At 43.8% G+C, this 22766-nt stretch overlaps 1 protein-coding gene across 1 annotated transcript in view; it reads left to right on the top strand.

Annotated features, from left to right (window-relative positions):
* The window catches only part of LOC140064881 (agouti-signaling protein-like), a 102151-nt gene that overhangs the window by 71181 nt on the left and 8204 nt on the right, over positions 1 to 22766 (top strand). The window lies entirely within an intron of this gene.

The following is a 22766-nucleotide window of genomic DNA, read 5'->3' as shown; positions in this document are numbered from 1 at the left end:
GGATGAGGGGGGCGACACAAGAGCTTACCGTCTATGAGGATGAGGAGGTGACACAAGAGCTTACAGTCTATGAGGATGAGGGGGTGACACAAGAGCTTATAGTCTATGAGGATGAGGAGGTGACACAAGAGCTTACAGTCTATGAGGATGAGGGGGGACACAAGAGCTTATAGTCTATGAGGATGAGGGGGGTGACACAACAGCTTACAGTCTATGAGGATGAGGAGGTGACACAAGAGCTTACAGTCTATGAGGATGAGGGGGTGACACAAGAGCTTACAGTCTATGAGGATGAGGGGGGTGACACAAGAGCTAACAGTCTATGAGGATGAGGGGTGACACAAGAGCTTACAGTCTATGAGGATGAGGAGGTGACACAAGGGGTACAAGAGCTTGTATAATGGTCCAGCCATTCTTTATAAGGGAACGATATAAAATAAATTAATAAATAAAAAATGATGCTGCGTAAACCAGCCATAAGCCGCAATCTTACATCTTGCTTGTAAAAAACAATAGTATGCTAGCATAAAGTTTCATTTAACGTGGCTAAATAAAAAAGTAATTAGAAATGTAAAACAACAAAAGAGAAGGTTCGTTTAAGTTTTGTATTTTGATTACTCAGTGACGGTAAATGTTATCCACGCTTTATTTTGTAAATGCGAGGAACAAGCCTAATAAAATTTTCACATTTACGCTATATACTCAAACTGCATTTAGAACACACTTATACCTCATACATTTTATGATTTTTAAGGAAAAAAAATATATAATCTGTTCCTTACAAGCAAAAGGGTTGAAGGGCTCTAAGCCTTCTGCTCAAGAGACATCTGACAGTTGCTCTTATTTTCCCGAGGCTACGAGAACATATCCTGGTCCCAATTATATTTCTGTAAGGCAAATCGGACAGAAGAGAAGATTCGTTCCATATGTCTTTTCATGCCGTATAGGAGACGCGTTTTAAACCTTTCTCATTGTTAAAGCGCCCCCTCCTCCTGTGCTAACAAAGCTACAAAATCCACATAAAATCTAAATAAAAGGGAAGAAAAAATCCAAGAAACCTAAAATGCATTCACCGAAATATTTTCCCAGGGGATATTAAACACAATATCAATTGTACATGAATTGTATATGAATGCCTGAGCATTAGAGAATATTTTATAATTTGCCCTCATGAACACTATCCGATTGTTGCCGATTATCTCGAGCAAACACATGTCTGCAAAATACTAGCATTAGCCTTCAACCCACAAACCACATAAAGACCTATAAAAATAGGATCTATGGCGTAAAACTGCTGCTGCATATTAAAAGGGGTTGTCCCAGAAGAGTGTTGTTTGTCGTTAAATACAGCCCGTAATTGTAAACACAAATATTATGTTACTTGGACTTGGGAAAATGGCTTTTATTAGTTTTTTCTTTGTCACTATTTTATATTAAATTTTTTATGACCATCCTACTGATGGTTCCCATCGAAGCACTGATTTACACAAATATTACCATGTATTATACCACGACTGACTGGCAATTTAACTAACAGACCCCTAAGAACTAAAGGGTTTAACTGTCAAGGTCGGTGTTAAAGGGGTTGTCCACTCGTAGCAAATAATTGATATACTTTATGTCATGAAAAGTTATACAATTTTCCAATATACTTTCTGTATCAAGTCCTCACAGTTTTCTAGATCTCTGCTTGTCATTCAACAGGAAGCTTCTATGTTTACTTCCAGTGGATAGAAATCTGTCGATGATCATGTGATGTCACACAGGTGCACGGCTTCTTATATCACATGGTTCTGTGATAACGTGATGTGATAACAAGCTGTTCACCTGTGTGACATCACATGATCATGGACAGATTTCTATCCACTGGAAGTAAACATAGAAGCTTCCTGTTGAATGACAGCAAGCAGAGATCTAGAAAACAGTGAGGAATTGATACTGAAAGTATATTGGAACATTTCATTACACATACAATATCTATCTATATTTGCTGAAAGTGGACAACCCCTTTAAAGGAAACCTACCATTTGATTTGATGCATTATGAAGCAAACATACCTTGAGAATGCTGTAGCTACACTGATGCAGGATCATATCTTGTTTTATCCCTGAGATGAGTGGTTTTTCTGATAAAACAGATATAACATTATGATAATGAAGCTCTGTCGCATCTATTGCTCTTTCAGCGATTGGTTCATCGCTTTTCCTAGCAGGTGAGTTTTTCTCTGCAGGAGAGGATCTTGTAATCCCTGGGTTGTGCTTGAAGGCAGAATAATCAATTGTTGACTATGCTTGACTAACCTCGATTTGCAATTACAATCTCTGTGTCTAATGTGTTGATCTAGGCAGCCAGCCTGACCCAGCTTTCCCAAGGTCCTGAATGTTATAATTGTTTTTTCAACAAAACCACTCAGCTCAGGGATTAACCAAGATATCATCCTGCATCAGTGCAGCTACAGCATTCTCAAGGTATGTCTGCTGTATTATGCATCAAATCAAATGGTAGGTTTCTTTAATGCTGTCTCGGGCATCAGTTATAGCTGGCTTCCACAGCGTTCGCAAAGGGCCTGATTTCTCAATAGATATGTACATGTGGGAAGGAGCAAGGTTTCCCAGGCAGTTTACATAATTAGAGCAAATGAGCAAACCGACATGGGATGTTTGCATAAACCTCTACAATTAAAAAAAAAAAAAACAATGAGGAAAACTGCTTGGACCGCGATTCCATCGGGTTTCCCGGATATTTCCATTTTGCGCCGAATTCCCCCTGGGTTTTGCCTCACGCAATCGAATTGTCCCGCATTGGCGCCGCGGCAGAAATCGGGGGTCATGGCCATTGGACAACCCGACGGATTCGGACAAACCGCAGAATTTAAAACGAGAATTGTGTCGCAAGATCAGCACTTACGTGCACTAGGAAAAAGAAGGTGAACTTCGACGGACCTTGGCGCAGCAACGACACCTGCTGGATATCGGGCGCAGGTCTGCCGGGATTCACTAAGGTCGTGTGCCCGATATCCACCAGGTGTCGCTGCTGGTCCGCTGGAGTTCACCTTCTTCTTCTCGGTGCATGTAAGTGCTGATCTTGCAACACAATTCTTTTTTTAAATTCCACAGTCTTTCCGAATCCGTCGGGTTGTCTGATGGCCACGCCCCCCAATTTTTGTCACGTGAAAGCCGGTGCCAATGCGCCAAAATCCCGGGGCAAATAGGAAATCGTCGGGAAACTCGACGAAAGTGCGGCGTTCAGACCCTTAGTAAATGAGCCCCATTGTCTCCCTCTTTCTCTGTCTTACACCCCCATAACCTCTATCTCCAGCCTGTATATCCATGTCCACCTCTTCTTTGCATAGTGTGCTGCTGCTTCTTTGGATAGGGGCTAACTTGATGTCACTGCAGAACCACTTTAACCTGAACTAAGCAGTCGTAAAAACCACCAGATTTATTATCCAGCTTCAAACAATGGGGCTCATTTACTTATCCGGCCGCTGGAGTTCAATGAAAGTGCATTGTCCGACGATGCACTGTGCCGCGATTCACTAAGATTGTGTGCCCGATATCCTGCATGTGTCGCTTCGCCGCTCAGGTCTGATAAAGTTCACCTTCTTTATCCAGGTGCATGTACAGTAAGTGCTTGGGCTTGCGACACAATTTGAAAGTTAAATCCCGCGCTCAGTCCAAATCAGTCGGATCGTCCGACAGCACGCTCGCCGATATGTGTCGCATGGAAGCCATAGCTATATTATTGCAACCAGGCATAAGCTTACAGTGGGTAAAATAACATGGAAAGATTGAAATAATGAGGGACAATGATTCAAAAAATCATATGCTGAGGATATATGTATAAAATATAAGAAGTAAAATAAAATAGTATATGTATACATAAAAAAGGGAAAAAAAAGAAATATTCAGGAAAATAAGACACTTGTTTAAAAGTTACATATATCAAATACCAAATGCATATAAAAATAGAGTTATAATTGATGTTTATATATTAAATCTTAGTGAACAAAAGGAAGAAATGAGTATAAAAAAAAGCATACAATCTACAACATATGTCACAGAGAGTAGTAAATACTTTGGAGTGAAAACATCATAGAGTTGGAATTAAATCGAGTGAATGTTATGAATGTAATGGGGAACCATAACTTACAGGAGCGGAAAGTAGGGAAAAAAAGGACTATATGAGAGATGAAAATAGAAATTCTGAAGAAAGAAAGGGGTTAAACTATACAGGCAGTCCCCGGGTTACGTACAAGATCGGTTCTGTAGGTTTTTTTCTTAACCTGAATTTGTATGTAAGTTGAAACTGTATATTTTATAATTGTAACCACAGCCAAATTTATTTTGGTCTCTGTGACAATTGGATTTTATAAATGTTGGGTTGTCATAAGAACCAGGATTAATAATAAAGCTTCATTGTAGACACCTGTGATAACTGTTACAGCTGTTTATTGTAGCCTAAGGCTAAAGTACAGTAAATTTCCAACACCCACAGGGCTGTTTGTAACTAGGGGTCGGGTGTAAGTCGGGTGTTCTTAAGTAGGGGACCGCCTGTACCGTGCGGTCATCTGAAGAGGGCAGAAGGCACAATCCTTACATTACACTGGATGTAGTGTAATAGCTTTATACACATATGGATTCTATTTTGTGTCCTGTTTTCTTCCCATAGAAATAATGATTTTCTGCTAGTCACTATCAGTTAAAAAATGCTTGACAATGATTGGACATAGTGAAGCACTTGTGTTTGGTATGTTGTATGTTGTCTGCATATCTTTTCTTGCCAAGTATGTTATTGGAAGCAAGCTGTGAGAGGCGGGGGAAAGTGACTGGCCGCAGAATATTTTTATATCTTTTATTATTATTATTTGGAAAGCAATAATGTGACTGAGAATAGGAACCATTTCTCTGACCCTGTCTGCCCGTTATTACATCCAATAAATGTCTAGAGTTTGTATCATACTAGTGATGTGTAAAATGTAAGACCCATGAAATATGTGGAAACTTTCTGCATCCATAACATAATTGGTTGTTTAATCTTTTAAACCCAAATGTTCTTGATGAAGAACTAAACATTTGAAGAAAGTTTTGAATTAGGGTTAAAAAGTGCAAGTGATAATAGTAATATAATGTAATATACTCCTTTAAGTAAAGCAGCTTCTCTGTGCCTTTTTTTCTCTTCTTTCTCCTGTAGTGAGCAGTATATCTCATGTCCCGTACAAAACAGAGATAGAGGGAAAGCAGGCAAAGGATTAACTATTTCCATACCTAAAGAATATTTCACTTTATGATTCAGTTCTCTAAGAGGATATAACTATGTACGGACTATAGGTTAAGAGTTTAGTCATTTGTCTTTTATCAGAATAATGATTTACACAAACTTCTTAAACGGAACCCGTCAGAAGAAATGAACCACTACCAGTATGTTATACCAAACCTAACAAGTAATGACTGAATAAAAAAGGTAAATCTATATTGAATCAAGTCTAATAAACCACACTTAAAAGCAGCAGGAGAATATACAAAAAGGTGCTAAAGTGTACGCCTCCTTGACGTTATACAGCCAATTAACATCTCACTTCAAAGTAAATTTTCTGGATAATGCCACAACACAGTTCCCAAAAAGGACAAGATCTGAAAAGTATTTAGCGTCATATCAACAAACAACTGACAGTGGATTGTTAGGGTAATTTCTGCTGACAAGTTCTCTTTAATATGTATCTCTGAATTCAAATTAATTTAATCAAATTGTTACATGTGATTCCGCTTTCAAAATAAACAGAACCTTGCCCGTATTGTGCTGCTTCCTCTTTTCTTTGGAGAGCTTTAGAATTTTTCTGTTTTGAGCTACTTGTCAGAAATTCTCCTCAGCAGCAGTGAAGTGGTAGAGTCAAAACTCTTCCTGTCTTTGAGGCTTAGATAAGGCTTAGATGGATTTAAGATGCCTTAACTTCCTATGACGCGTTGTTTTCTCTCATGAAGTAACTCCAGTGAGAAGCATCTCAGTAATTGAATTATTAATCAAATCCAGTGAGATTCCAACTAGTAAATCCACTGAACACTATATAGTGATACATACAGGACCTATAGAGCGACTAGCCTGGCAGCTTCTATCAAATGTTTGAATAAATAGTAGAAACCAAAATTAAAACAGATTCATAAAGTATGTAGCCAGTACTGTGCAAGCACTAAGGGTTAACAGATTTCTTGCTGTGTAGATAGTGTCTGGGGATAATAGGCTTTTGGGTGGGTTGCTGCAGAGGAGTCTTTGACACAGCTTAAGGTCCAGAGAATGTTATGTAGAATACACAATTCTGCACAGACACAGGTCTTCTACTATTTACACACAGAGAGTCTCCTCCCCCAGAGTGAGCAGGGAGCAGCAGACCCTCCCCTCCCGGAGTTAGTCTGTAGAATTTATTGTGTAAACAAAGGACAGACAAAGTAGACAGCTACTGTAGGGACAGGCTAAACTGAGGAGGATAGCAAAGACACTGCTTGACATAGTCAATGAAAGTATTAGGCAAAGTTGTCCTACATCCCAAGACCTATTGGGATGGAAACGGGAAAAAGAAGGAAACGGGAACAAATTTTTTAAAATAAAGTACAATATAAATTTTTAAAATAATTATATGTATTATTCATTTATGCAATGTTGTTAAAAGTTTATTTACGCCTTAAATATATTGAAAAACAAAACCTTACAGTTAAGTTTTTGTTTTTATTTTTTCTTGCCATTCTTCCAAGAGGCATATCATTTTTATTTTTTCCATAAAATTTCATATGAGGAGATGATATTTCTTTATTGCACATATGTAATCTAATGTTCTATTTCATTTATTGGAATATCTGTGGGGAATATCTGTGCCATTGCATATTTTCTTTTTTATGGTAGATATACAGTAATTCAGGCCAAAAAACTTATTATAATGCTTTGGACATTTACCGAACTTCTGTCATTGCAGGGGGTGCACTCCAGGGTTGGAAGAAGCTATCTTCTTCTAATTAACCTCTTCGATGCAACAGTCAATAATGATGGGAGCTAGAGTAGAGCTGACCCAAAACGCAAAGTTTGGGTTCGTAATGAACTAATGAGCAGATTGGGGTCACCTGGATCCAACCCCAATTCCAGGTTTGGCTCAATCTCCCAATGCTGGAAACGACCGGTGCACCAGCAAGATATTATTGGGCCCACTAGTGGTAGAGTCTAAGAGGTAATTGGCATTGTCTCCAACCATGGACCACATCCAACATGTAAATCATATAAGGAACAAGGGGGATAAACTGGCAATAGTGAGTGGAATCATTATGGTTATCTGCCTCCATCCGCCGTTTTGCATTTGACCATGTAAATGCACAATTGCCGTATATTTATCAGTGATCAATTGGAATTGGCCAGTGCAAAAGTGGTCTGATAATTTTGCTCCGATTTTGCTCTCCACCAGGTCAATACAGTTTGTGCTCACTGCAAAGTGACTGGGTGTAATAGACCTCTATGGGACCATGATTTGGCTGCAATTTGTATGGCCAGATCATGACCACAAATACAGTTGTATGCATGGAGCCTTACTGTGTTACTAATGCGCGTGTATTATGTACCTCACAATGTTGAATCTTAAATTGTACCCTGATTGAGTCAATTACTGGCACATTCAAGGGTATACATAGAAATCGTGGGGCCCACCAAAAAAAATAAATACAATGGACCCCCAACCTGAAAAAATCAGTACCAACACAAACTTTGCAGTTTGGGTCCACTCATCACTAGCCACTACTTTTCAAGAGCTACCAGATTACAGGGGGCACTATACAAGCGACCATACTGTGTGGTCAGAAATGAAAAGGACAATAAAAAATAAAGAAGACATATACCGTAACCTGTAGAGACTGAACAAGTTCTTCTTTTTTGCAATGGGCAGCCAATCAAATAGCATACAGTCTCTTAGCAACCAAAGGCTCGTGCTCTGTAGGCATTTCTGTGATTGGCTGGGCATACAGCAATACTTGGTAAGACCAGACATGAATATTAGCATTTACTGTATCATTCAACAGGATTTTATTGGTCCTGTCTCTGTATAGTTGTTAGGATCAGTGGATCCTCTGGACCACCGCGGGAGATGTAACTAGCCAACACCCGGAACCGGAGCCTAGCGGCACCTGGTTTTCACCAGAGCCCGCCGCAAAGCGGGTTGGACTTGCTGCGGCAGGATACCACTAGGTCGTTCCCAGGTGTGACTAGCCCACGGTGGCAGCCGAGGTCGAGGTACCTTAGCGGATGACAACTCGTAGTCGGGTCCAGGCACAAGGTCAGGGCAGGCGGCAGAGATGCAACGTCAGGTCCAAGTCCGGGGTCAGCAACGGGAGGTCCAGGCAGGTGGGAACGGGAACACAGGCACACGGAACACAGCAACACGGAGGAACTCAGGTGACACAGGACTCAGGAGCGGGAACACACAGGAATACACAGGAACGCAGGGATGCACAGGAACGCAGGAATATACAGGAACGCAGGAATACACAGGAACGCAGGAATACTCGCTTGGAAGCTTTCTCTAAGGCTATGAGGCACAAAGATCCGGCAAGGAACACAGGAAGAGGCAGATTCTTAAAGGTGAGGTGTTCAGCCAGTGCACCAATTAGCGGTGCGCTGGCCCTTTAAATTTTCGTCCGGAGCCGCGCGCGCGCCCTAGGGGGCGGGGACGCGCGCGCACGGCAGTCCGAGGGAGAGCAGGAGCCGGGAGAGGTAAGAGACACCGGGCAGCAGTGGGGGCACGTGAAGGAGCACGGATGCGCCCGCGATCCGTGACAGGGATCGCGGGAGCACCCGTGACAGTACCCCCCCCCTTCGGCCTCCCTCTCTTCTTGGGCCTGAGGAAACGTTGGAGCAGGCTCTTGTCCAGGATGTTATCCTCTGGCTCCCAGGATCTCTCCTCAGGACCAAATCCTTTCCAGTCTACCAGAAACAACCGTCTACCTCTCACAGTCTTAGTATCCAGGATCTCTTTCACCTCGAAGACATCGGTGGAATCAGCTTGTGGTACCGGAGGAGGAGTAATTTGTCGGTTGAAGCGGTTGAAGATGACTGGCTTAAGGAGAGAAACATGGAAAGAATTAGGAATGCGCATGCTGGGAGGCAGACGCAACTTGTAAGCCACCGGGTTGATGCGGCCGAGAACTTCGAATGGGCCCAAGAACCGAGGTCCCAATTTATAGCTCGGGATCTTCAGCCGAACATACTTGGCGGACAGCCAAACCTTGTCACCAGGAGCTAAAACAGGGAATGGTCGGCGTCTTTTGTCTGCTTGACGCTTGGTCTGGGCTGTAGCTCGGAGCAATGAGGAGTGGACTTGCTCCCAGATGGCTTTCAGATCACGTACCAGGTCCTCCACAGCAGGAACATCTGCAGACGTAGGTAACGGAAGAGGAGGCCGAGGATGCAGTCCATAGTTAATAAAAAAGGGAGCAGAACCGGCAGAAGTGGAGTCCAGGGAATTGTAAGAGAACTCCGCCCATGGTAGAAGAGATGCCCAGTCGTCCTGACGGGCAGAGACAAAATGGCGGAGGTAGCAACCTAAAGTCTGATTCACCCTCTCCACTTGGCCGTTAGTCTGTGGGTGATAGGCAGAAGAGAAGTCCAAGTTCACCTGCAACTGGTTGCACAAAGATCTCCAGAATTTGGACACAAACTGAACTCCTCGATCCGAGACGATGTGCTGAGGGAGACCATGAAGCCGGAAAATATGCTGGAAGAAGAGGCTGGCGAGACGTGGAGCAGAAGGCAAACCTGGTAGAGGGACAAAGTGAGACATCTTCGAAAAGCGGTCAGTCACCACCCAGATAACGGTGTTGCCAGAAGATGGCGGTAAATCCGTAACAAAGTCCATAGCCACATGAGACCATGGGCTGGTAGGCACGGGTAACGGCAACAGAAGACCAGCAGGCTTAAGTCGTGAAGGCTTGTTGCGGGCACAAGAGGCACAGGAACCCACAAAATCCCGGACGTCCTTGACCAAATCAGGCCACCAGTAGAATCGGGAAATTAAGGCCACAGAGCGCTGCACCCCAGGGTGCCCAGCCACACGAGAAGAATGTCCCCAGGTCAGAATCCTCTTTCGGAGACCAGGTCGCACATAAGTCTTGCCGGGAGGCAGCTGCCGGAGGTCCACCGGCGCGGCAAGCACAAGTCTCTCTGGAGGAACAACATGCCTCGGAGCAGAGTCCTCCCCCATAACATCAGAAGCACGGGACAAGGCGTCAGCCTTGATGTTTTTCTCTGCAGGGCGAAAATGGATTCGGAAGTCAAAGCGAGAAAAGAAGAGGGACCACCGGGCTTGACGTGGATTCAAACGTTGAGCCGTCTGAAGGTACTGAAGGTTTTTGTGGTCCGTGAAAATGCTGACTGGAAATCGGGCTCCCTCCAGCAGATGACGCCACTCTTCCAAAGCCAGCTTGATGGCCAGAAGCTCCCGATCTCCAATGGAATAATTTCTCTCCGCGGAGGAGAAGGTTTTGGAGAAGAAACCACAAGTGAGTGTTCGTCCCCTGGGACCCTTCTGGGTAAGGACTGCCCCAGCACCCACGGAGGAGGCATCAACCTCCACCAGGAACGGCTTTTCAGTATCCGGTCGGGTAAGGACTGAAGCGGAGGAAAAAGCAGTTTTTAATTTCGTGAAGGCTTCTTCTGCAGCTGGTGGCCAGACACGGGGATTAGCACCCTTTTTCGTAAGCGCCACCATCGGCGCGACCAAAGATGAGAAGTGTGGGATGAATTGCCTATAATAATTAGCAAAGCCCAGAAATCTTTGTATAGCTCTCAGTCCCACTGGGCGTGGCCACTGAAGGACCGCAGATAACTTGGCAGGATCCATCTGCAAACCCCTATCAGAAATTATGTAGCCGAGGAATGGAAGGCTCCTCTGATGAAAGTGGCACTTCTCCAGCTTGGCATAGAGGTGGTTTGTCCTGAGGCGGCTGAGAACCTCCCGTACATGAGACTGGTGGGACTCCAGATTGGCAGAATACACAAGGATGTCGTCCAGGTACACCACGACACAACTGTACAATAAGTCCCGAAAAATATCATTTACAAACTCCTGGAAAACGGCTGGCGCATTACAAAGTCCGAAGGGCATAACTAGATATTCAAAATGCCCATCACGGGTGTTAAAGGCGGTCTTCCACTCGTCACCCTTCCTGATGCGGATGAGGTTGTAGGCCCCTCGAAGATCCAATTTGGAAAAAATTCTTGCACCCCGCAGACGATCAAATAGCTCCGTGATAAGCGGCAGAGGATAGCGGTTCTTAACGGTGACCTTGTTAAGACCGCGATAGTCTATACAGGGGCGGAGAGAGCCATCCTTTTTAGTGACAAAAAAGAAACCAGCGCCAGCTGGCGAGGAGGATTTGCGGATGAAACCTCTTTGCAGATTTTCCTTAACATATTCCGACATAGCGGCAGTCTCAGGAACAGAAAGCGGATACACCCGACCCCGTGGTGGAGAAGATCCAGGCAACAGATCAATGGGGCAATCATAGGGACGATGTGGAGGAAGGATCTCGGCTTGTTTTTTAGAAAACACGTCTGCAAAGTCCCGGTACGGAGCTGGAAGTCCCTCCAGAGGCTTGGGAGACAAGGTAGCAGTCCTGACAGGAAGCGGATGTGGAACTGTCATGCAGCGTGAGGGGCAATCCGGACCCCAACGGAGAATCTCCCCAGAAGACCAGTCCAGAACAGGGGCATGATGCTGCAACCAGGGGAGACCCAGCAGGAGAGTGGAAGTGCACTGTGGCAGCACAAAAAACGAAAGTCTTTCTTTATGCAAGGCTCCAACTTGCAGAAGCAGGGGTTCCGTGCGAAACCGGATGGGCACGGAAAGAATCTGGCCACTGACTGAGGCAATGGACAATGGTTTCTCAAGACGAACCACTGGGAAGTGATGCCGGGAGACCAGGGCTGCGTCCAAAAAGTTCGCTGTAGAGCCTGAATCCAGGAAAGCAGAAACTTGAATCTGGGTGCCGGTGTCTACGCTGAGGAGCACAGGAATAATCAGACGTGGAGAAGCTTTGCACACACCTAGGGACGCTTCTCCCAAGAGCCCTAGGTGCTGGCGTTTCCCGGACGTGGGGGACGAACAGGACAAGTCCCGATGAAGTGCCCTGGACTGGCACAATACAGACAAAGGTTCTCCTGTTGTCTTCTGGAACGCTCTTGCAGAGAGAGCCGGATTCTGTCCACCTGCATGGGTTCCTCAGCAGACGACACAGGCGGAGGCTGGAGCGGTCTTTGGAAGGCAGGTGCGAGGCGAGGAAAACGCCTTACCTGAGCTTGAGGATGCTCAGAGCGAAGTTCCTCGGCGCGTTCCTTAAACCGGACATCTATCCGAGTGGCCAGTGTGATGAGACCACCCAGAGTTGACGGTAGATCCCGAGCTGCCAGCGCATCCTTGACCTGCGGCGAGAGTCCTTTCTTAAAGGTGGCGATGAGAGCTGCATCGTTCCAGGCAAGTTCAGAGGCCAGGGTGCGGAACTGAACAGCATACTCTCCCACAGATGAGTTGCCTTGGCGCAGATTCAACAACGCAGTCTCGGCAGAAGAAGCCCGTGCTGGTTCCTCAAAAACGGCCCGGAACTCCGCCAGAAAAGCTGCAAGAGTAGTCGTGACCGGGTCGCCTCTGTCCCAAAGAGGAGTGGCCCAGGCCAGGGCCTTCCCAGAGAGAAGACTGACGAAAAATGCCACCTTGGAACGCTCCGTGACAAATTGCGAAGGCATAAGTTCTATTTGTAGGGAGCATTGAGTAATAAAACCCCTGCACTGTTTGGGGTCTCCGTCAAATTTGCTGGGCATAGACAGCCGTAGTCGTGGTTCAGCAACAGGAAGGCAGACCGGGGTTGCAGGAGCCACGGGAGCAGACACGGGAACCTGTTGCTGTTGCTGGGCGGCTAGTAGTTGTTGCAGCATGGTGGTAACTTGATCCAGCTGTTCGCGCTGAGCGGCAATCTCCCGGGATTGCTGGACCACTATGGCGGCAAAGTTTGGTCGAGTGGGAAGCGGAACCTCGGCGGGATCCATGGCCGGATCTTACTGTTAGGATCAGTGGATCCTCTGGACCACCGCGGGAGATGTAACTAGCCAACACCCGGAACCGGAGCCTAGCGGCACCTGGTTTTCACCAGAGCCCGCCGCAAAGCGGGTTGGACTTGCTGCGGCAGGATACCACTAGGTCGTTCCCAGGTGTGACTAGCCCACGGTGGCAGCCGAGGTCGAGGTACCTTAGCGGATGACAACTCGTAGTCGGGTCCAGGCACAAGGTCAGGGCAGGCGGCAGAGATGCAACGTCAGGTCCAAGTCCGGGGTCAGCAACGGGAGGTCCAGGCAGGTGGGAACGGGAACACAGGCACACGGAACACAGCAACACGGAGGAACTCAGGTGACACAGGACTCAGGAGCGGGAACACACAGGAATACACAGGAACGCAGGGATGCACAGGAACGCAGGAATATACAGGAACGCAGGAATACACAGGAACGCAGGAATACTCGCTTGGAAGCTTTCTCTAAGGCTATGAGGCACAAAGATCCGGCAAGGAACACAGGAAGAGGCAGATTCTTAAAGGTGAGGTGTTCAGCCAGTGCACCAATTAGCGGTGCGCTGGCCCTTTAAATTTTCGTCCGGAGCCGCGCGCGCGCCCTAGGGGGCGGGGACGCGCGCGCACGGCAGTCCGAGGGAGAGCAGGAGCCGGGAGAGGTAAGAGACACCGGGCAGCAGTGGGGGCACGTGAAGGAGCACGGATGCGCCCGCGATCCGTGACAGGGATCGCGGGAGCACCCGTGACAATAGTATTTATCTTCTGAAAAAGATTAGTGTGCACTAATGTCTAGATTGTAAAGGTGGTCCTGTCAGTGAATTGTGCTTATTAATACCAAGATGGTAAACAAGCTAATGTCATTGAATAGATTGTAAAGGTGCTCTTGTCGGTGCGTAGTGCACACTAATACTTAGATTGTAAAGGTGCTTGTGTCAGTGAATAGCTTACACTAATACCAAAATTGTAAAGGTGCTACTGTCAGTGAATAGCATCGACTATACCCTAGTTTGTAAAGGTGCTCTTGTCAGTAAATAGTGCTTACTATTGCCAAGACTGTAAACATGCTAATTGTCATTGAATAGTATGTACTAATACCAATATTGTAAAGGTGCTCCTGTCATTGCATAGTGCGCACTAATACGTAGATTGTAAAGGTGCTCGTGTCAGTGAATAGAATGCACTAATACAAAAATTGTAAAGGTGCTCCTGTCAGGGAATAGCTTCCACTAATACCAAAATTGTAAAGGTGCTACTGTCCGTGAATAGCATTCACTAACACCTATATTAAAAAATTGCTCCTGTTAGTGAATAGCATGCACAAATATCTTGATTATAAAAGAGCTCCTATCAATAAATTGCATTCACTAATACCTAGATTGTAAATGTGCTTCTGTCAGCAAAGTCCGCTGTTGCTACGGTACATGCAGAAGAGTTGCTGATGTGGGTCAAGAGTACATGAACCCCCTTCCCCTGCGTTATTTTTTGTCCAGCCAGCGACTGAGCCACGTCTGGCGGCAGATAGGTGTGGGTTCTTCCCCTAACGGAGTGATTGCCCAGGAGGGCCTGGAGACTTATCCCTAGTCAGAAGAGGTCGGAGTAGGACTAACCCACGTCTTTTTCATTACTTCTCATCTGAGGTCTTACCAATCCTAGTACTACCCTCTGCCTGTATCCTTCTTCCCATCTCAACACCATGCCTTTCAAGGAAACCCAGGCATAATGGAAACCTGACTAAAGGCAACCCCGTGGTTTGAAGCACTGATAACCTTGCACAAGGAGCCCACCAAGTGCCGTCCAAGGTAGTCATCAGCCAGTGTGGTTCTTGTGAGCCAGCCATGGAGGTGTACAAACGGACTGACAAAGTGGGTCAGTAGCGTACACTAATACTTGGATTGTAAAGGTGCTCCATTCAGTGAGCAATGTGCAATAATACCTAGATTCTAAAGTGAAAAGTGTGCATTAATACCTGTACAGCACCATGGAATTAATGGAGCTCTATAAGTTAATAATAATAATAGTACAAGCGCACTTTGGTGCAGGCACTAATTGTGGAGTTTCCATCTGACATCTTAGATGCAGATATTCTACGAATCAACGTAGGGACAGGCCAATAACTTTTGGTTTTGTCCTGCTTAGAGAAGCCGATACCTTGGGAGCCCGCAGTACTCCCCAAAGTCCACCACTGGGTACAATTTACCCAGTACAAAGAATTATTACATCATAAAATATTTAAAGTAATACAAGGAATGAAAAATGTATATGAACAATAAAAATATTGAACATATGCACATAAAAGTTATGGTGTAATATCAAATATGTAAAAACAATATGGTACAAAAGCAATGATGCAACCACATACAGAATTCAAATAGTGATTGCATCATGTTTTTGGTACCACACCATAACTTTTATGTGCGTAAGTTTTTGCTATTTTTGAGGCTAACAAGTTTATTGTCTATTATTCATTTTAATGGTCAATTTACATTTTTCATTAGTTTTATTTTTATTTTAGTGATATGATTTTGTGCCAGTAACTTACTCAATTTTAGTTCTTTTTGGTTTATCCCCAGTTGACATACGGGTCTATTCTGTTGCACATCATCACAGAGTATATTGTGCAATATGAGTTGAATTGCCTCTCAATATTATCTCTTTTTTAAATGGTACTCTATGTGTAAGAAGCATTCTACAGTGCCATATCAGAGACCATATGGACCTTGGATTTGGATTGTCTCTAATGATTCAGTCAGTTTAAAGGGGGTGTCCACTTTCAACAAATGATTGATATTGTTTGTGTAATGAAATGTTATACAATTTTTCAATATACATTCTGTTTCAATTCTTCAGTAGATCTCTGCTTGCTGTCATTCTATAGGAAGGCTTAAAGCAAGATGTGCACATTATAGAATTAAAATATAACTTTTAATCTTACTAATAAAATAAAACAACAAACTTAAAGTGCAATATCGACCATCCAGTCACCAGAAGCAGATAACAAGTACCATGGGTCACTTGAGTCCTAGACCCATAGCAAATGATCACTTCCACTCCATTCTATAGGAAGCTTCATTGTTTACTTCCTGTGGATAAACCTGTGATGTCACAAAGGTGCACAGTTAGTTATTCCCCTGGTCATGTGATATCACACAGGTGCACTGCTCGTTATATCCCTGGTCATGTGATGTCACACAGGTGCACTGCTCGTTATATCCCTGGTCATGAGATTCAGACAGCTGCATTGCTCATTATATTTCTGATTATGTGATGTCTCACAGCTGCACGACTCCTTATAGCTTAGAGAGTAATCAGAGCTGTGTGATATGCACCTGTGTGACATCACATGACCATATATATAATGATCGGTAAACAGGGGTGTCGCACTCCAACGATGTGGATGGTGCTTTTGTCGGGTTCTCAACCCAAATATCCAATAGAAAAGAATGTCCCACACATCCTGTGTGACATCACATGACCAGGGATGTAATGAGCTGTGCACCAAAGTCACATCACATGACTAGAGATATAATGAGCCACACACCTGTGTGATATTACATGACCATGGATATAATAGGCAATGCACCTGTGTGACATCACTTGACCAGGGATATAACAAACGAAACACCTGTGTGACATCATATGACCAGGGCTATAACAAGCCGTGCACCTGTGTGACATCTCATGACCAGGGATATAATGCAAAATGCAACAGTGTGACATCACATGACCAGGGATATAACAGGTCGTGCACCTGTGTGACATCACTTTACCAGGGATATAACAAACCAAACACCTGTGTGACATCACATGACCAGGAATATAACAAGCCATGCACCTATGTGACATCACTTGACTAGGGATATATAACGAGCCTTGCAACTGTGTGACATCACATGACCAGGGATATAACAAACCAAACACCTGTGTGACATCACATGACCAGGGATTTAATGAGCCGTGCACTTATGTGATATCACATGACGAGGGATATAACAAGCCGTGCACCTGTGTGACATCACATGACCAGGGATATAACGAGATGTGCACCTGTGTGATATCAGATGACCAGGGATATAACGAGCCTTCCACCTTTTTAACATCACGTGACCAGTGATATAACGAGCCGTGCACCTGTGTGATATCAGATGATCAGGGAGATAACGAGCCCTGTACCTGTGTGACATCACATGACCAGGGATATAACGAGCCGTGCACCTTTGTGACATCACCAGGGATATAACGAGCCATGCAACTGTCTGACATCACATGACCAGGAACAAATTCTATCCACATGAATTAAACAATGAAGCTTCCCATAGAATGACAGCAAGCAGAGATCTAAGAAACCATGACCAATGGAAACAGAAAGTATGCTGCAAAACTTTTCTTTACACAAACAATATCAAATTGGACAACCCCTTTAAGTTACTTTTTTAACCATGTTTGCTGTTAAGCTGCAAATTGCTAGGGACATGACAAGAGGGATGCTCCATTGGATTTCTTAGCCATGTTATGCGCTGTTAGCAACCTTTTTTCCTGGATTATATCTTCCACAAATAAAATTCCTAAAACATGGCTGAAGTGACATTTAAAAGATGAATACTTCAGGAAGATACTGGGCTCTTATATTTCTCAAATTGTTTTTCTCAAAATTTGGCACAACACCATAGGCCGACCCTTGTTACAGATTAAAATAATTCTAGAACTCCAAAGCAATGTCATTTGAAGACCTTAATCCATAGCAGGATCACAACAGGCATTCACATGTTTTAAGCATAAAAATTTAAAAGGGGGTGTATCAGCTCCAAATTATATCCCTAAATTATCCAATCATAGTGCTGCGCAGGGGCCTTTTATAGGAGCAGAAACAGATGTTTCTGGCCCTCCTCGACAAATACACCAAAAAAAAAAAAAAATTAATAGAAACACTTAAAGGGGTATTCTCACTAAGACAAGATTCTTAAATATACTCAGTAAAACAAAATAACACATTTTCTAATTCACTGTTATTAACAAAATTCCAGCATTTCAAAGATAAAAGTCCAACTTGCTGATGTTTATATTTTGGTTGTCCCTGGATACGACCATAAACTCCTGACTATGGTCGAGCAGATTCCTCTAGGGAGGAAGAAAGCACTACAGACACAGGCACGTCCTGTCCAGCAGCAGCGTGCAGATGAGACAGCAGCAGCTATACAGACAAGATAAGCTCTGGATCTGAGAGGAGGGGGGCTTAGCAGTGCTAACTCTGTGTTTTATAGGTGAGGTAGCAGAGCTGAGTGTGTCATCGTGTTTTATATCCATCTCATGATTCCCATGATCTGTCTCATCTCTCTTTTTCTCTGTGTCAGATATTAATATAATCTTCAGAAGTTAAATAAAAGTGTAGATAAACCCTGTACCCTGATAATCTAAGCATGTTGTCAGCAAACAGCATCTCATAGCACAGAGGAATCATGAAGTGTCTGCTTATAGAGTCCTTGCCACTGCGTGGCACTGAGTCAAAAGAGCAAAAACAGCAATAAAACTGTAACGTAAGGGGTTACAAATTATCTTTATTGTGTAAACGTCGTTGGTGGATTAAAATTTTTGAACTCTCTTTCATGGGCAAACCCCTTTAAACAATGCAATAAAACCAAACCTGTCCAGTTATGAATCATGAAAAATAAGCAATTAGCAACACAACCCCTATAAAGAAGTGGTTCTGTAGGTGGTCACCACAGACCATTTCAATGTTCTCATCAGTGGTGGCTTGTTTTGGTCGCTTTTGGGTTTTGGCATTGCTTTCTGGTTTTGAACACTTCATGAATCTTTCTAGGCCTGCTGTAGATCAGATTCAAGCATTTATTGACTGAAATATTAGTGAGTCCAATATTGGTGACTCACTTAGGTGCAAATTGAGTTTTTTTCGACAACTGGTCCCTAACAAGTGTGGGAGTCAATCCAGCAACTCTACTTCATTATCACTGAACCATTTCTTCATCAATCTTCACATATACTTTGGGTCGTGGTCCTTCTGAAGCATTATATTAACCTCTTCATACTCATAGTACTCAAGTGTACAAAGTAACCCATTGTGGCACATTTAGTTACCCGTTCTGTCGCGATCCCCGCCGGGTGTTGTCCGATGAGGATTCGAGTCTGCCGCAATTCACTAAGATTGTGTGTCCAATTTCCTGTATGTGTCGCTTCCCCCACTGAGGTCCGCCGGAGTTCACCTTCTTCTTCCCAGTGCATGTAAGTGCTGATCTTGCACCACAATTCGCTTCTTAAATTCTTCAGTTAGTATGAATCAGTCGGGTTGTCCATTGTCCACGCCCCCCTGATTTGTGTTGCATGCAAGCCAAATCTGATCACGTGTGCCAAAAACCCAGGGCAATTCAGGGCAAAACGGAAAAAAATTACGAAACCTGTTGAAAATGCGGCGTTCGGACCCTTAGTAAATGTGCCAATCAATCCTGGTCAAGTATCCAACTTCTTTGGCTGTGAAACAACCCCATTATCAGCTTTCCTCCATACTTATTTTTTAAATTTCTCAATCCCCTAAAAATGTTTTCCCTTGATTCTTCCAAAGCCATCAGAACCGAGTCTGTTGACTTTTATTGAATTGTTCCAAATCACCCATTCCTACTGTACACTTTTCATACCTCATACAAAATTTAGCGACCATTTCTTATGAAGTTATTGAACTCGAGGTTTCTTTACCCTTTTTGGACCACTACTACCAGACTTCCCGCCGCATACTGCTTGCATGGAGGTCCATGATTGCATTACAAAGTATACAAGCCACCTCCCTGGTCATGTTTGTTTACTAGAACTGATAAAACTTGTGTTGAGTCAACTTTTTGATTTCAATATTTTGTCTGGTGTTGCACCTCTTGGGTTTGGAATGGATGGAAGGACTTTATTTTGTATTCTCTTAGCTATCATGGCACTCACATGATACCTTTTGGCATTTTGCTTGGCCGAGAGGAGCTGGATGATGTGATTTCTCCTTTTTTGGAAATATTCATGGCTGTTGTCTATTTAAACCAGTAAACTTTTGATTCAGAATCAACCTTGTAACACACATTTGCAGTCTACAAGATTAAAAAAAAAAGAAGCTGCTAGGACCCAGTAGTTAGAAGTATGGATTCCGGGACTTGTAATAATAACACGTAGTTCAGACAGTCCAAGACTGGATGGAAATGGCAAGACCCACTACCAGCTCACCTGCCATTCCGTAAAAAACCCAGCACAGTGCATAGAACGTAAATAATGATCAGTAAACATAGTTGAAATTTTACAGGCTTTCTAGAGTAGCCAGACGTAGAGTAGTCCTCCAAGGCGGCCACCAGAGGACACTACAATTCCCATGATCCCTCAGTTCTCAGTAAGAGCTCCTCCCCCTTATGCTCTAATTCCAGTGATGATCTAACAGATGGTCCTGCTCTGTTACCACAGAAATTATGTCTGTAACTACTATAACTGCACATGACATCTCACCACAACACCGGCCATACTGGATGCACTGCAAGCAACCCACTACAGCCAAACATAGTGATGATCACATGACCTGCCCAGCCGGGTGCAGGAAATGTGATGTAGACATGTGACCGGCAGTCATCTTCTATCCTGTGTCTCCTCCACGGGGACAAAATCAATAAACAAATTAAAGGGCCAGTAGCATTTTAAGTCTTCATTATAGTCTATGTCCACAACATTTTCCGGCTAAGGGGAAGCAACATTTTAAATAACAACTAATTACATATCAGCTTATATTTAAATGACCTATTTTAATATGAATTCTGCTTATTCCTGGAATAACCCTTTAAGTTTTCTGTAAATATACTGGGTTCTGTTGAAGTTCATAAGGTCATATACTGTACAGCATGCAAATCATACCTAAGGTTGGAAAGTCCTGCTTACAGGTACAATGTATAAATCCAGCCACAGGCTTTTGATTACGGTAAAGCTGGTTCTTGTTCTGCAGAATTACAAGAAAGTATTTATGATCTGCTAGCGGAGAGTATAAAGCTTTGCACGGCTAATATTCCCCCTGCTGGGACACTACATTAAATTGTTCTAGCAAAGTCAAGGAAAAGGGAAAGGTTTTCAGACAAGTACATGGAGCATTCCTCTGGTTACACAACACATGTGCTTCACTCTCTGGCCATTTGGTAAAAACACTAAGGTTTGTGCGCCACACTTCTGTCGGACTTTGCATCTTCTTTTAGGCAAAAACGGTTTTCACAGGTATTTAACAAGTGTTTGTGCCGCTATTGTGTCGCACGTGATCCTTTAGGGGGCCTTCCTGTGCTCGTTCCTACTGAAAAAAAAGTTCGTGAATTCTGCAGGGAAGCCACTGATTCATGATTGCTGGTGCCCATTCTTAATGAATATGTCACACCCAGCATTATACACTGACAGAGGACTTTTAGTGAAGTTTCTGACTCTCTAAATAAATGTGCCCCAATCTCTTTTCATTATACAAAATAAGCTCATGTCCAGGACTGCAGTAACTTATTGGGACTCATTTACTTATCCCATCTGCGGAGTTCACCAAAAGTGCATTGTCTGACGATAATGCCCTGTGCCGCGATTCACTAAGATCGTGCGCCCGATATCCTGCATGTGTCGCTCCCCCGCTCAGGTCCGCCGGAGTTCAACATCTTTTTAGTGGTGCATGTAAGTGCTTGGGCTTGCGACAAAATTGGAAAAAATCCCCCGCTCAGTCCGAATCAGTCGGATGCGCCAAAAAGTGATTGCGCATGTCACACAAACTCAGACACCTGTTAAATACCAGTCCAAGCCGTGCAATACCCGAAAAAGGTGCAAAGTCCCATGAAAGTGAGCAGCGCAGGCCTTAGTACATGAGCCCCATTGTGTGATTACCTGAGCACATAGGATTGAGGAAAAGTTAGGACAGAAAGCAGACTTGAGGCTTTCTATTTGTCTGCTGCATATGGCTGATTCAATCAGAATGGATTTAACACAAATCTTCATCAACACATCAACAAAGCCAATTTTATGACATCTGATGTGACATGGATCAATACATGTGGCCCGTTTTCGTTGAGTGTTCTTTTTTTGCGGTCATGACCACCAATGCACTTTATAAATTGCACATGCCAATCATTTTGTTACAGAAAATTTAATTTTTATCTTTATGCCTATAGGAGCAGCAGTAGGCACAGCCATGCCTCTTCATATCTATACCGATCAACAAAAGGAATAATATGCCTGCAAATCTTATAAAGTGCTGTTCTCACTTGTGAGGTGAGGGAGCAGCTAAATTTTCCTTAAATCACAACTCCAATATTTTCTTTTGGCAAATCAATAGCTCTCGCCATGTAGAACAACTTTGTCTATTGTCTTGATTACCTACTGTGTGTCCAGTAGTGTCTGTGTTATTCTCCTCAGTTTAGCCTATTCCTGCAGTAGCTGACTCCTCCGGCTGTGCTGATTATCCCTGTGAGACTGTATCTTACTTACACATTGGATACAGATAGTATTTCCTCCACAAAGGAAACAGATAGGATTTAACAGAGGAGAGGGGCTGTTTCTCTCTGTTTACTTTGAAGGAAGGAAGAGGAGACCATGTTATGCAAGAGGTAATGGGGCTTATTTACTAAGAGTCCGCGGATCGCACTTTCGTGGGACTTTCCATTTTTTTCGGGATTTGCGCCGCTGTGACAGGTATTT

The sequence above is a fragment of the Engystomops pustulosus genome, chromosome 6, assembly GCF_040894005.1.
Source record: "Engystomops pustulosus chromosome 6, aEngPut4.maternal, whole genome shotgun sequence".
Lineage (NCBI taxonomy): Eukaryota > Metazoa > Chordata > Amphibia > Anura > Leptodactylidae > Engystomops > Engystomops pustulosus.
Note: the sequence above shows the minus strand (reverse complement) of the source record. Positions and strands in the feature narration are given on the sequence as shown.